Source organism: Phalangium opilio, unplaced genomic scaffold (assembly GCF_054372755.1).
Source record: "Phalangium opilio isolate 3A_F unplaced genomic scaffold, DU_Popi_V2 ptg000039l_1, whole genome shotgun sequence".
Taxonomy (NCBI): Eukaryota; Metazoa; Arthropoda; class Arachnida; order Opiliones; family Phalangiidae; genus Phalangium; species Phalangium opilio.
In genome coordinates, this window is record NW_028324162.1 from 340,801 (window position 1) to 352,976 (window position 12,176).

At 35.5% G+C, this 12,176-nt stretch overlaps 2 long non-coding RNA genes across 2 annotated transcripts; one reads left to right on the forward strand and one right to left on the reverse strand.

Moving 5' to 3' along the window:
- The first annotated feature begins 3,992 nt into the window (after positions 1-3,992).
- On the forward strand, positions 3,993-4,727 carry LOC149680945 (uncharacterized). The gene is made up of 3 exons (XR_016365561.1): positions 3,993-4,132; positions 4,194-4,433; positions 4,555-4,727. It is a non-coding gene; the product is annotated as an uncharacterized LOC149680945 (long non-coding RNA).
- Positions 4,728-7,560: 2,833 nt separating this feature from the next.
- LOC149680946 (uncharacterized) lies at positions 7,561-9,143 on the reverse strand. Its single transcript, XR_016365563.1, has 3 exons — positions 8,520-9,143; positions 7,913-8,453; positions 7,561-7,847 (listed from the first exon to the last, which is right to left on the reverse strand). It is a non-coding gene; the product is annotated as an uncharacterized LOC149680946 (long non-coding RNA).
- Between the last annotated feature and the right edge of the window lie 3,033 nt (positions 9,144-12,176).

Consider the following 12,176-nt stretch of genomic DNA (forward strand, 5'->3'; position numbering starts at 1 on the left):
AACTAAAAACTAAGCCTTTGCTATGCAAACAATGGGCGGATTGGCTGGCTAAATTTAGGCCAGGGTTTAATGTTAGTGATGTGAAGTATCATACATTCATCTGCTCCAAGCATTTGAGGGCTGAATTTTTTAAAACCCAAGACTGGCTAAATCCAAGAACTCAGGCTCCTGGTGATTATTAAATATTTTATTGACTCTCAACATAATTTGTTACTGATATGTCTTTATTACATTTTAAAAGCTTTGACAATTATGAAACCTTCAGTTTCTATCTTGACAACCCCATTGAGATCGTCATCAGTCACTGAAACACCTATTATGGACACGGGGACCCCAGATTCTCTGCTCATGACTGCGGAAGCATGTCCAACTAACAGTTCAAATATTTTAAATAAAACACCTGTTGCAACTGAAAGAAAATCTCTACCCAGAAAATCAATATTCATGACTCCAGTTTCAAGTCAAACGTTGAACACTTTTCCTTGCTCATTGATGAGATGAAAATTAAAGAAGATTTAATATATAGTAAGAAGATGGGTGATTTAATCGGCTATACAAATGTTACGGATCCCTTCGATAAAATGGCAGCAATTGAAAACGATTTATTTCATACTAAAGTTAAACCTGTTGCAACTCATGCGTTGGTTTTCATGGTTAGGGGTGCTACAACGAATCTGAAATTTGCGTTGGCACATTTTCCTACTCACTGCTTATGTGGTGATGAACTACATTTCCTAGTTTGGCGATGTATAGCTCTTTTGGAGCTAAAAGGATTTAGAATGATATCAGTTATTGGAGATGGTGCTTCTACAAATAGAAAAGTGTTTACCAAACACCAAGGTGCAGATGGTTCTCATCGCTGCATTAATGTACATGCTATGGATGAAGAGCGCTACATATATTTCATTTTTGATCCTCCGCATTTAATAAAAACGGTGCGAAACTGCCTTCTAAACAGCCGAGATGGTTGTAGCTTTAGGTTAATGTATAAAAATGGCCAGGATTTGGTTTGGACTACAATTATCAAATTGTTGGAAGTGGAACGGAGTAGGTCAACGTTACGAAAAGCTTACAAATTAACTGATGATCATGTGTATCCTACGCCTCAGGCTAAGATGAAAGTAAAACTTGCTACTCAAGTACTTAGTGGTTCAGTTGCGAATGCAGTTGAGGAGGAGTTTGGTGCATCTGTGTCCGAAACAACGCTATTCCTATTCGACTGCATGAATGTTACCAATTTTAAAGAAGGATACTTTACAAGAAATTCTAGAGGGCCGGTAGGCCCTTCTAGATAAGATCCCACACCCTCCCGTAATGTTAAATGAAAATTCACAGATTTTCGCCGATTTTCCCATAGGAATAACATGGGGTTTTTGGTGCTCCTGTACATCGAATCATTTAAAAACTACATGGAAGTTAGCTTTCGGAATACTTTCAAATTAACAAGTTACTATTCAAGGTGTGCCTTTTTCAAGTTTCATCAAATTTAATTAAGTCTAAGTATGTTAATTTAATTAAAAATGTAAGTACCTCAAAAGATTATTCTACAGCAGACGACGCTAATTGTTCGTTACTCTACAGATAGACGACGCTAATTTGCCATTTCACCGCCTTGAAACTTTAACTTGATATTTTTCAATAAATATAACACAATATTTATTAAAAACTTCTCTGGCGGGTCTAATTTTCGTTTAATTATGTGTCTCGGTTGAAATTCTATACTTAAGATACCTTTTTAGCCATATCGTAGTATACGATAGGCTCTTAGTTTGACCCGAGCCGTCGTAGTAGTAGTAGTAGTGGCCGGGGTTGTCGCTTCGTTATCGTCAGATTTTAGCTTAAAAGGAACTTTATATTACCACAACCCACCCATGGGGGTTACTGGGCTCGGTTAGAGATTTAATTATAATTAAAATTTTTTCAGGTCAGACCCGGGAATCGAACCCGGGTCTCTGTCGCAATGGGCAGTTATTCTACCAACTGAACCATAGAGAGTTGATAGAAACCTCGAGTTTTTTATTATTTATTCTTATCTCTAAAATGTCGGGTTGATGTGGGGTGGGGTACCTCTTAATCTGTGGGGTCGGAAACTTTTGAATTTTTATCTGTGGGGTCGGATACTTATGAATTTGTATGTTTGGGGTTTTTATATTTATTTTCTTTTTATGTATGTGCTAATTAAATAGATAACGATTTTCCCCGTTTCCTACCGCGCTCCTCATGTGTTTCGTTCTCGTTCGGTAGCTATCGTCAACTATGTTATGTTTGACTGAAACGTTTTGGCGGATAATTCAAATGTGGGTTTAGATAGAGCTAACATAGTGTTAAATGAGCGTTATGCGTTTGATCATTTTAGCATTGCTAAAGGTAATTCGAGGGGATAATCACTAAAATGCGTAATCACTATAACTAAACTATCTCTTTCAAAAGTTTCTGGGCATAAGTCCTTGTTAGAAATTTATAAGATGCGATAAGTGTGCATCGGCATAAGTCTATGTTGTAAACTCATCGAGGGGATTATCACTAAAAACTATCTGTTCTTCGATTCGCCGGAATATTAGAATTACAGTAAATTTATACGGTTATAATTTAATCACTGTTTAGAGTAGGGAATCGAGGGGCTATTCACTTTGATTTTATGCACGGTAAATCATTTAAGCATTGAAAAAGATAGCGCTATTCACTCATTAGGGTAAGTTATAGAGGGGTTATCCACTCATTAGGGTAGGGTATAGAGGGGCTATTCACTCGTACGATATGGCTACTATTACGAGCCCTTGGGCCGTCTTGTTAATTTATATTTTAGATGTTAGTTTCGACCAAGGCTTAAGTTGCCTTACTTAGGCCATGGATTTATAATAGAAGCTTACGCTTCATGGATATTTCCCTGTAGCCTTCAGTAAGGCATTTTGATTTTAAACACATTTATGTCACAAAATTTCGCGCGGGTGGGGACTGGGGGCTGATGACGTAGAAATTGAGGCAAACTTTTTTCTTTTGGCGCGCGTGCGCGCGCGCTATTCAAAATTACAACTCGATCACGTGAAAAACTTCAACCCCCCTCTGAATTTGCCTCAAATTCTACGTCAAAAACGCGCGTGCCAGGCTGGTACTATTTCAGACGAGGAATAAATTTTGTGCGCGTTTTAAGGTGAGTGAAATATCCAGGAAGCGTAAGCTTCTATTATAAATCCATGCTTCGGCAGACTATTGAGTGAGTCTATGCAATGGGTGATTGTAAAAGCTGGAAGGATAGATGGATCAGTGTTGGAAATAAGGATATTTTTAAAACTGGACCTGTGGCCTAGGTATTTTATTTAAAATAACTGTCCACGGTGCCAATCACTGTAAACGTACAAGGGCAGTGCACGCAATGTCATGGATAATTGCAATCGTAAAGTGGACTGTAAAAGATACGACTTTGATAGTTTAAAATCGTGGCAGGTTTGTTTTGAAGTTGACTATAAAGCTCGGGTTCTAAAACGAATTGTGAGCCGTATCATATAAGAATTAGAAGAAGTGTAGAACCATTTTTAACCTCGTCCTAGAAGTGAAAAATTTCGCATTTCAGGCAAATATTATTTTATAATAGATTAATACAAATAAAGACTGAAGGAACAGATATTATATAAAAAAGGACTTGGTTTGCCCAAGCCTAAAAAACAAAACGATAAGAGTTTTTTCCAGTTGACTGAAGCACGGATATTTTATTTTTCTATATAATTTTAAAGACAATCTGTATTTTACTACTCTTTAATTCAATCTCCTGACTTAACTGGTAATGGATTTATTTCCTATAAATTAATTGAAATTAAAAATTACTTATCTCAGATTTTTCATGATAAAATTTTTACGAAAATGGAATTGTTGTTGAAAAATCTGAGATAAGATATTTTATTTCAATTAATTTATAGGAAATAAATCCATTACCAGTAAAATCAGGAGATTGAATTAAAGAGTAGTAAAATACAGATTGTCTTTAAAATTATATAGAAAAATAAAATATCCGCGCTTCAGTCAACTGGAAAAAACTCTTATCGTTTTGTTTTTTAGGCTTGGGCAAACCAAGTCCTTTTTTATATAATATAATTGGGTGAACTCTTACCGAACCCCAAATGATTTTAGGCTGAAGGTAATTTTAGAAAATACTAATATAAAATGAAATCATAGTTGAGCATTTTCATTTCTTACAGTGGCTCAGAGAAGACTTCATGCAATACCTCACTGACTGGGAAGAGGATGTGCGTCAAAAAAAAACATTCGAAGGAAAACCTTTCTCAAATGAGGCAAGAAAGAAGATGTTACTGAGTCAGGAGACATTATCAGGATTAAAACAGACAAGTGAGGGTTTAAAACTAAAAACCTAACAGGGTTGCCACGGAATTTTAAGATTCAAATTCCCTGACTTTTTGGCCGAATGCCAGACTTTTCAGGTATAGCCTGACCTGTGGTAACTTTGCCTAATATTATTAATGAAAAATAATTATATTGGTTCAAATGATATTTTTATAGCCAAAGCTATGGTGTAAGTTATTCCATTTTTGCTTTCTAAAGGCGCCAAGTTTGTATTGTCGGAAAACTTCAATCAAGATCCGTTGGAAAATGAATTTAGTAGACACAGACAAGCCTGTGGTTCTGGACAAAATCCAACTTAGCAACAGGTGTGCACTAATGGTCCTAAACTAGTAGCAATCAAGAGTGGGAATATAAAAATTAAAGCTATGGGAAGGAATTGTAAATAGATGTGTTTTTATAATTATGAATCTTAGTCATTGTATGAAATTTTATTTTTTAATCTGCTTAAAATAAAAGCAATTTCATTTTGTCACTCCTAACTTAGGAACTTTCATTTAACAACAAACAGAACAAAATAAATATTACAGAGCGGGGGAGGGGAATCACATTTTATTAGAGGCGCAGTTGCTAATATCGGAAAGTTGTTGCCGTAAAGCTTTCTTTGATCTAGCTTCAGCATTTTTATGACGTTGTTCCTCCTTCATGTCATCTTTTTCATTTTTTACGTGTCCATTGGCCACCGTATTAATAAATTTAGAAAGCATTTTGTCAAACAACTTTGTTTGAAGCTCATTTGAAATATGACAAGAATCACAAATTTGTTTCCAATGTGACTGAATAGCTTCGTCCCTTATGATCAGATCTTTCACTTTTCTCGTCCTATCTAACTGCTGCTTATTTTTCTTACAAAACAGATCCGTAACAATATTATGAATTTTCGAGAAGAATTCGAAGCTATCTTTCCTTGCGTAGATTAGGGCTCCCCGATCTTGCATCTCAGTCCATTTCTTAATTGGGCATACTACACAATCCTTATCATCTTTATCACAGGACATTGCTTCGAATGTTGCACAGCCTTCTTGTGTTTTTTGAAAGGACCTCAAAAGTGTTCCCACAACGTAGAATAAGGCTCCGTCATTTCCTTTTTTATCGTGCAGCGGAACTTGAGGAGCAGCCTCACCAAACCTCAAACCTTTTTCTAAGATGTGTATAAGGAAAAAATGGACTGCTCTGGTCTTTAGAAAATCAGATATTTGCGGTTCCTGTTTATATTTGCAAAAGTAGTTATTACTATTAGATCTCTGGGGGTTCGTATAGACGTATTAAGATAAAGTACCCGCTAGACTTACAGTTACACTTGACATTGTGGACAAAATATCATTCATGAATGTTAGAGATGATTTTATGTCTTCACTTTTTTGAACATATCGCTCTTCCGGTGTCTTGGTGAATAGCTCCTTTAGATGCGACTTTAGAGCAAATATAGTTTCATTGTTTTTTAATTTTAACGCCCATAGTAAAACTGTGGAACTATTATCTTCCACTTCCATTTCATCAATAGCAGTTCGTACTGCTCCGATTGCATAATTAACAACATAATCAAACATTAGTTCATAGTCCTCTAAACCAACGATTGTGGCGTTTAATCTCTTCGGTACTTTGATAGCAGCTTCTTCTTCTTTATCACATTTAATTTTTTTCACCGTTTTCTTCTTTGGTTTTGTTTGTTTCGGTGGGGTAATTTCATTACATTGACTTGGCCCTGGTTTCATATTGTCTTCATCCATAAAATTGTCATCAAAAAGTTTATCACAAGCTGCTATTAAATCATCACAGGCGCTATCTGATTCTGAATCTGTTGAAAACAAGCGGTTTCTAATTAGATAATAAGCTTTGTGATGAGATAATCGAATTAAAATGTGAACCTCACCTGCGTCAATAACACGGGGATGATGTTTAATCCCCAAAGTTGAAAAGGTATTAAGACTAAACATTCTAAAATAAACAATTTTTATTGTTTACAAGCGTTTAATATCTTAAATTAAAAGTTAATACTCACTTTATTTTTAATTAAATTTGCATGATACTTCTCGGCTGAGCGTGACAGTCTGACAGAGTGACTGAAGTAATCAGCTCAGCTGCTCTTAGGCCTTGTCACACTCGCGCATGCGCTGAAGTTGGAATTATAATTTCCGGATTTTTGAGCCACGTGATTTGACCACAAAGAGTGACGAAGTTCCGCTTTCCGATAAATTGAGCCGATAGATCGCGCAACTAGTGGCCGTTTTTTCCGTTGGACGCCTTTTCGCGACCCTGCCTAGTCCTCTTACTATTCTTGGCCCATGATGCGATGAAGAAACTATTTCCGTCATCAAACCCATTGATTACGAAATATACAATATATATCTTTATATAATCATTTAAAAATAATGTTTTATAGCGTAGATTTTTCTCGTTTTCTTTCCCTTGGAACACGAACTTTAAGAAGCAAATACGGACGCTTTTTTCGATTTTTTAAAAAAATTCATATTTCTTTTGTTTAAATCGTTTCATTAAAATTTGATAAATATTTTAAAATGTTTAGAATTTTTTTTTAATTTACTTGAAAGTAATTTTTCTCAATACAATTCTAAATTTTCATTTTCCTCCGAATCTTCTTTTTCTTCTTCAACTTTTTCTTCATATTTTATAATTATTTTATTTACTTCATTTTACTGATAATTTGGATCATATTCTCTAAAAATCTAAATCATTCGGACGAAGATGCAAATCTAAATATTTGGATCGCTTCCATTTGGACAGGGCGCTTAAAACTGTATTCTTTAAATAGACATTTGGATCTCCCGCGAAACCTTTACCCAACCAAATGTACATCACTTTCTCTTTCATTATTAATTTTACTTCATGTTGTTTAGTCAATTCTTTTGAGCGGCTATATATATAAATAAAATGTTTTTAAGCCTTGGATTTTTTCATGTTATTTCGAAATTATTTTGTAGATTCAGCAATCGGAAAATGATTATATTGAAATTTTAAAGCCAATATAAATTTTAAGCATAAATTTCACTAAGGTAGTAAATTATCTAGGGTCAACTAATTAGCCCATATATTTAAAGTTAGAATTAAACTCATTTCAAAACTAATTAAAAAGTATTAATATTTGGTAAATATTTCAAACGTTACTCGCAAATTTCGCTTACTATTTTCCAATTGATATTCAGCTAAAAATCTGGTATTACTTGTATATAAACCAATTGTATTGACTAATAAATAAGAAGAAAATTTTAGTAATGAAAAAGGTAGTGACGCTAGATTTTTAGAGAATAAAGTTCTAGAACAAAATTGAAGTGGAAAAAAGCGGTATTTATTTCTTAAAATTAAAAAAAAGAACTGTTAAAATGAAATACATTTCCATATTAATTACATTCTTAATTACATTATCCGGCAATTCAGCAATATCGCCTACAATATTGTTGAAATAATTTTTTGCCCTTTTTGTGACTAAATGAGCGTATTTTGTTGGCGCTGGTAATGAAATTGCGTGCGTGCATCTGAAACCAAAATTATAAGTTGAACAAACAAACTTCTTTCAAAACATCGAGGATTGTAATATTACCTATCAAAAGTGTTGCACAAATAACAACTCAATTTTTCAATTTCATCTTTAACGCATTGAGTCCTAAGATCCAGTATAGTTTCGACCATTTGTTTGATTTGGCCGTAGTTGGTATTGCGTCCTAAGACGACAACGCTCAAGTTGACGTCGGGCAGCTAAGAGTAAAAACCAAAACCGAGGTTTAGATTTAATTTCGAGAAACATTTTCTCGATGAAGACTCCGCTACTGGGGTCTAACTCTTCGTTATCTTCCAGACCCGATACTTTCGTTTATACGTCGTTAAGTGATTAGTCTGAATTTGCAGATTTTCGAACTCCCCATTCAACATTTTGATTTGGTTACCGTTTAAATGACCAATGTCATCGCTACCAATTTTCAAAATGGAAGAAATAAAATCGATAATCGGTCCGTTTGGAACGAAAAGGACACGTATTTATCAACGTTCAACATGGGCTTCCATTGCCTTGGTAACAGTTTGTTGGTAACCAAACCATGTTTCTTGGCCAGACAAAATTCGTTTGTCGGTGTTTTGTACTTGCCCTAATGTAATTTAAACGAATTAACGAAATTCAATTAAACTACTATAAATGTTGATCATACCCTTACCCGAATGCATATTTCGTTGTGAAAAAGTCTTGGATCTTTTGGGGCTGGTGTAAGACTAACGGAAGTTAGGTACAATATAAAAAAAGCAAATGGGCTGGTGTAAGACTGGCGGAAGTAAGGTACATTATAGGTAAATAAAAAAAGCGAAATTATTCACTTCTAGGACGACTTTAAAAATGATTCTACACTTCTACAAATGATTCTACACTTCTACAAACTCTTATGAGGTACGTTTCACAACTTCTTATAGAACCCCAGCTAGCTACTGATCTTCAAAACTATCCCCGTGCCAAAATTTTTGAGATATCGAATCAATCGCTTTTACCAGTCCCCCTTTATGTATCAAATATCTATGGCATTGCTTCCACTGCCTGCATTATACTAAATAACTAACTGGGAGTCAGCGCATTCCTCCGTTGGTGGTAATTACATAACCACACAGAGTTCATGGTATCGTTTGAAGGTAACGCGTCGAGGGACTTCTCAATTAAAACTTTAAAAGGGACTGGAAATAAGGGCTATTTAGATTTTCCGGATATTAATTTTAGCGCTGGAATGTAAAGGCAACTTGACGAGGGGCTGTTCACACAAATTTTCGCCACGCTTGTTAAGTAAGGTACGATGCGACCGTTATTGCGAGCCTAAACCGGGGGGGGGAGGTCATCTTGTTTTTATTTTATAAATTCATATTGCGAATATTAAGTCTAAAGAAGAGTCTTCTAGAAATTATTCGAGCAGTGGAAGGAAAGATATTAAAAATATGACTTACCAAAGAGAGAGAGCGAACATTTTTAATCAACATTAGCGGATCTTCGTTTCTTTTATAGTCCCTAATGGTAAATTGGAAATATTTCTTATCTTTTATAGTCTCTAATGGTAAATTGGACATGTTTCTTATCTTAACGTTTTGACTACATAATAAAATTTGCCTTTTTTGCATTTTTCTAAACCGGTTTTAAATTTACATGCACTTAAAAATAAATTTCGAGTGTACTTGTTTCATTAAATATGGTAATTTTAATATATATTAATAAGATTAAACTAATAGTTTTTAAAATTATGATCTGTAATTGAAAGAGGACGATGTATTTTATCTCGAATCAATACATTTTTTCAATTACCACTTCTAACCTTTACTCACACTTAAAAATTAATTTCGAGTGTACTTCTTTGATCAAATACGGTGAATTTTATATATATATTTACACAGCAACTGAGTATGTTGGCAGTGGAGAGTGGACCCAACTAATTATCAATGGGAAGATAGTATCAGTTTCATTTTGTTCATGTCAAACGCGCTCGCCAAGCCCAATAACGAATCTCTGGCTAATAACATTAATAGGGGCTGATACATTATAGTAATGAATTTAACAATTTAAAATTAAATATAGTTTCATTCCACCTACCAAAAGCCAACCCAGAAATTTGATTTCAATACCGTAAAAAATAGATTTTCCAATCTCATGCCAGTGTGATAAAACCGAGGGGTCGGGCGTTTAGGAAAAAGTGTACGGGATTTCGAAATCCAATTTGATTTCGTCGGATTTCATTTGATTTCATAGGATTTCATTTGATTTCATCGGATTTCGTTTGATTTCATCGGATTTTGTTTGATTTCAGAATTCGATAAAATCCAATGGATATGGATTTCATCGAATTTTGAGATTTTTCCCGTGATTCCGTCGGATTTTGCTATTTTTACCATGATTTCGACTGATTTTGCGATATTTTCCTTGATTTCGTTGGATTTTTAGGTTTTTCGCGTGATTTCCTCGGATTTTGAGATTTTTCCCCGTGATTTCGTCGGATTTTGGATTTCGTGAATTTTGGAATGGATTTCACGATTTCTTTACTGATTTTGTGATTTCGCTTCTGATTTCGTGATTTCTTTGCTGATTTTGTGATTTCTTTACTGATTTTGTGATTTCATTGCTGATTTCAGATTTTTTATTTGATTTCGAAATCAACATTGACTTCGGATATCTTAAATTGGATTTCACGGGTAGCGTACGGGATTTCATGAATGACCGACCCTTCGGATAAAACACAGTACAAAAATTCTCCAAGCCCGTGGGAAATATATATGGTTAAGTTATGGTTAATAAACTAGATGGCGTAAAGCACTTAAACATTTATTGTAAAGGTTATTGCACTGACCTCACACAGTTCATTGTTCATGAAAAAGTAAACTGAACTGAACCAGATTGTTTTCTTCCTCATATCAACATCGAATCACAACCTTTAAGGTCAATCTGCTCATAACTGCCATCGCCAATGAAAAGCCTTAATCTTGATTTGGATTGACCAATGAAGGAGCGTAGGAGTGGTAGGTGGAGATTTCTTCGGCAGCTGAATCCGGACACTAATCTATACGCATCAACTAACATGAAAATTAAAAACTATTCTTTAGCACACTATACTGGCATAAAATAGATGTTAGTGGTAAAATTGGGGCACTCTAGTTTCACTAATCCAGCAGACATGAAATGGTCAGTTCTCTTTTAAATATCAAATCTAATGAAACGCGAAGTAGAACTGCTAGAATTTATAATTAATTATAAAGTTAATTGTAAGTGAAGTGAAGCTTCAGTCATTTAATCTCTCCGAGAACACATCAAGCGCACAATCTAATTAATAATTAAATACAATAATAGGCTCTAAACTAAAATTGTGAATATAAAACCATTTTTATTCTGTACTGTGAGAAATAATAATTCAACAAATTTACTTCATTAGTTAAAACTTCTATATTTTCAGCCCCCGTCTCTAAAAGTAATTCCAATCGGAAATTTTCCACTGAAAATAACCTTATCAGCTCTTATGGAAATATTCAACGACACAATCCGGTGCAAAGAGCAGCTGATGAATAGTAAATTTTATTGCGACTCTCTTGTAGGAGAGCCAAACCAAATTTAAAGAAATTTACAATAGGGTAGCGAGGGCTTGTCCCTTTGTGGAACGCGGATCTCAGCCGGCTTCGGAAATACACGCGCAGGCTCTTTAACAAAGCCAAGCGCACGGGTGAATGGACTGGATACAGGAAGTCCCTTAACACCTACAACAGGGCCATTAGAGCTGCTAAGAAGGACTCCTGGCGGACCTTCTGTGAGCAAGTCTCCAATGTCCCTGCTACGGCCAGGGTCATGAAGATTCTAGCGCACGAAAGCACACATCGACTTAATACTATTAAGCTGCGGGAGGGTGTGTACACTAAGTCTGGGGTTGAGACTCTCAAGCACATGCTGGAGGTCCAATTTCCTGACTCTACTTTAATCAATCCAACAAACCCTGAATCTCTCTACCCTGTCCTGCACAGGGCTAAGAGGGAAGACTGGCTTGTAGCCAGACAGGTTGTCACTATTCTTAAGCTTCGGTGGGCTGTCAACTGTTTTGAGCCCTACAAGTCTCCGGGTCCCGATGGGGTCTTCCTTCTTCTTTTGCAGGAGGGCTTAGTCCACATCGCCTCTCCGCTATGCAAGATCTATAGACTTTGCATTGCTCTCGGTCACATACCTTGTGACTGGAAGCGCTCCAGGGTCATCTTTATTCCCAAGCCCGGGAAGGCTTCCTATCTCGAGGCGAAGGCATTTAGGCCCATATGTCTGACCTCCTTCTTCCTCAAAATTCTGGAGAAGCTGGTGGACAGGTACATTAGAG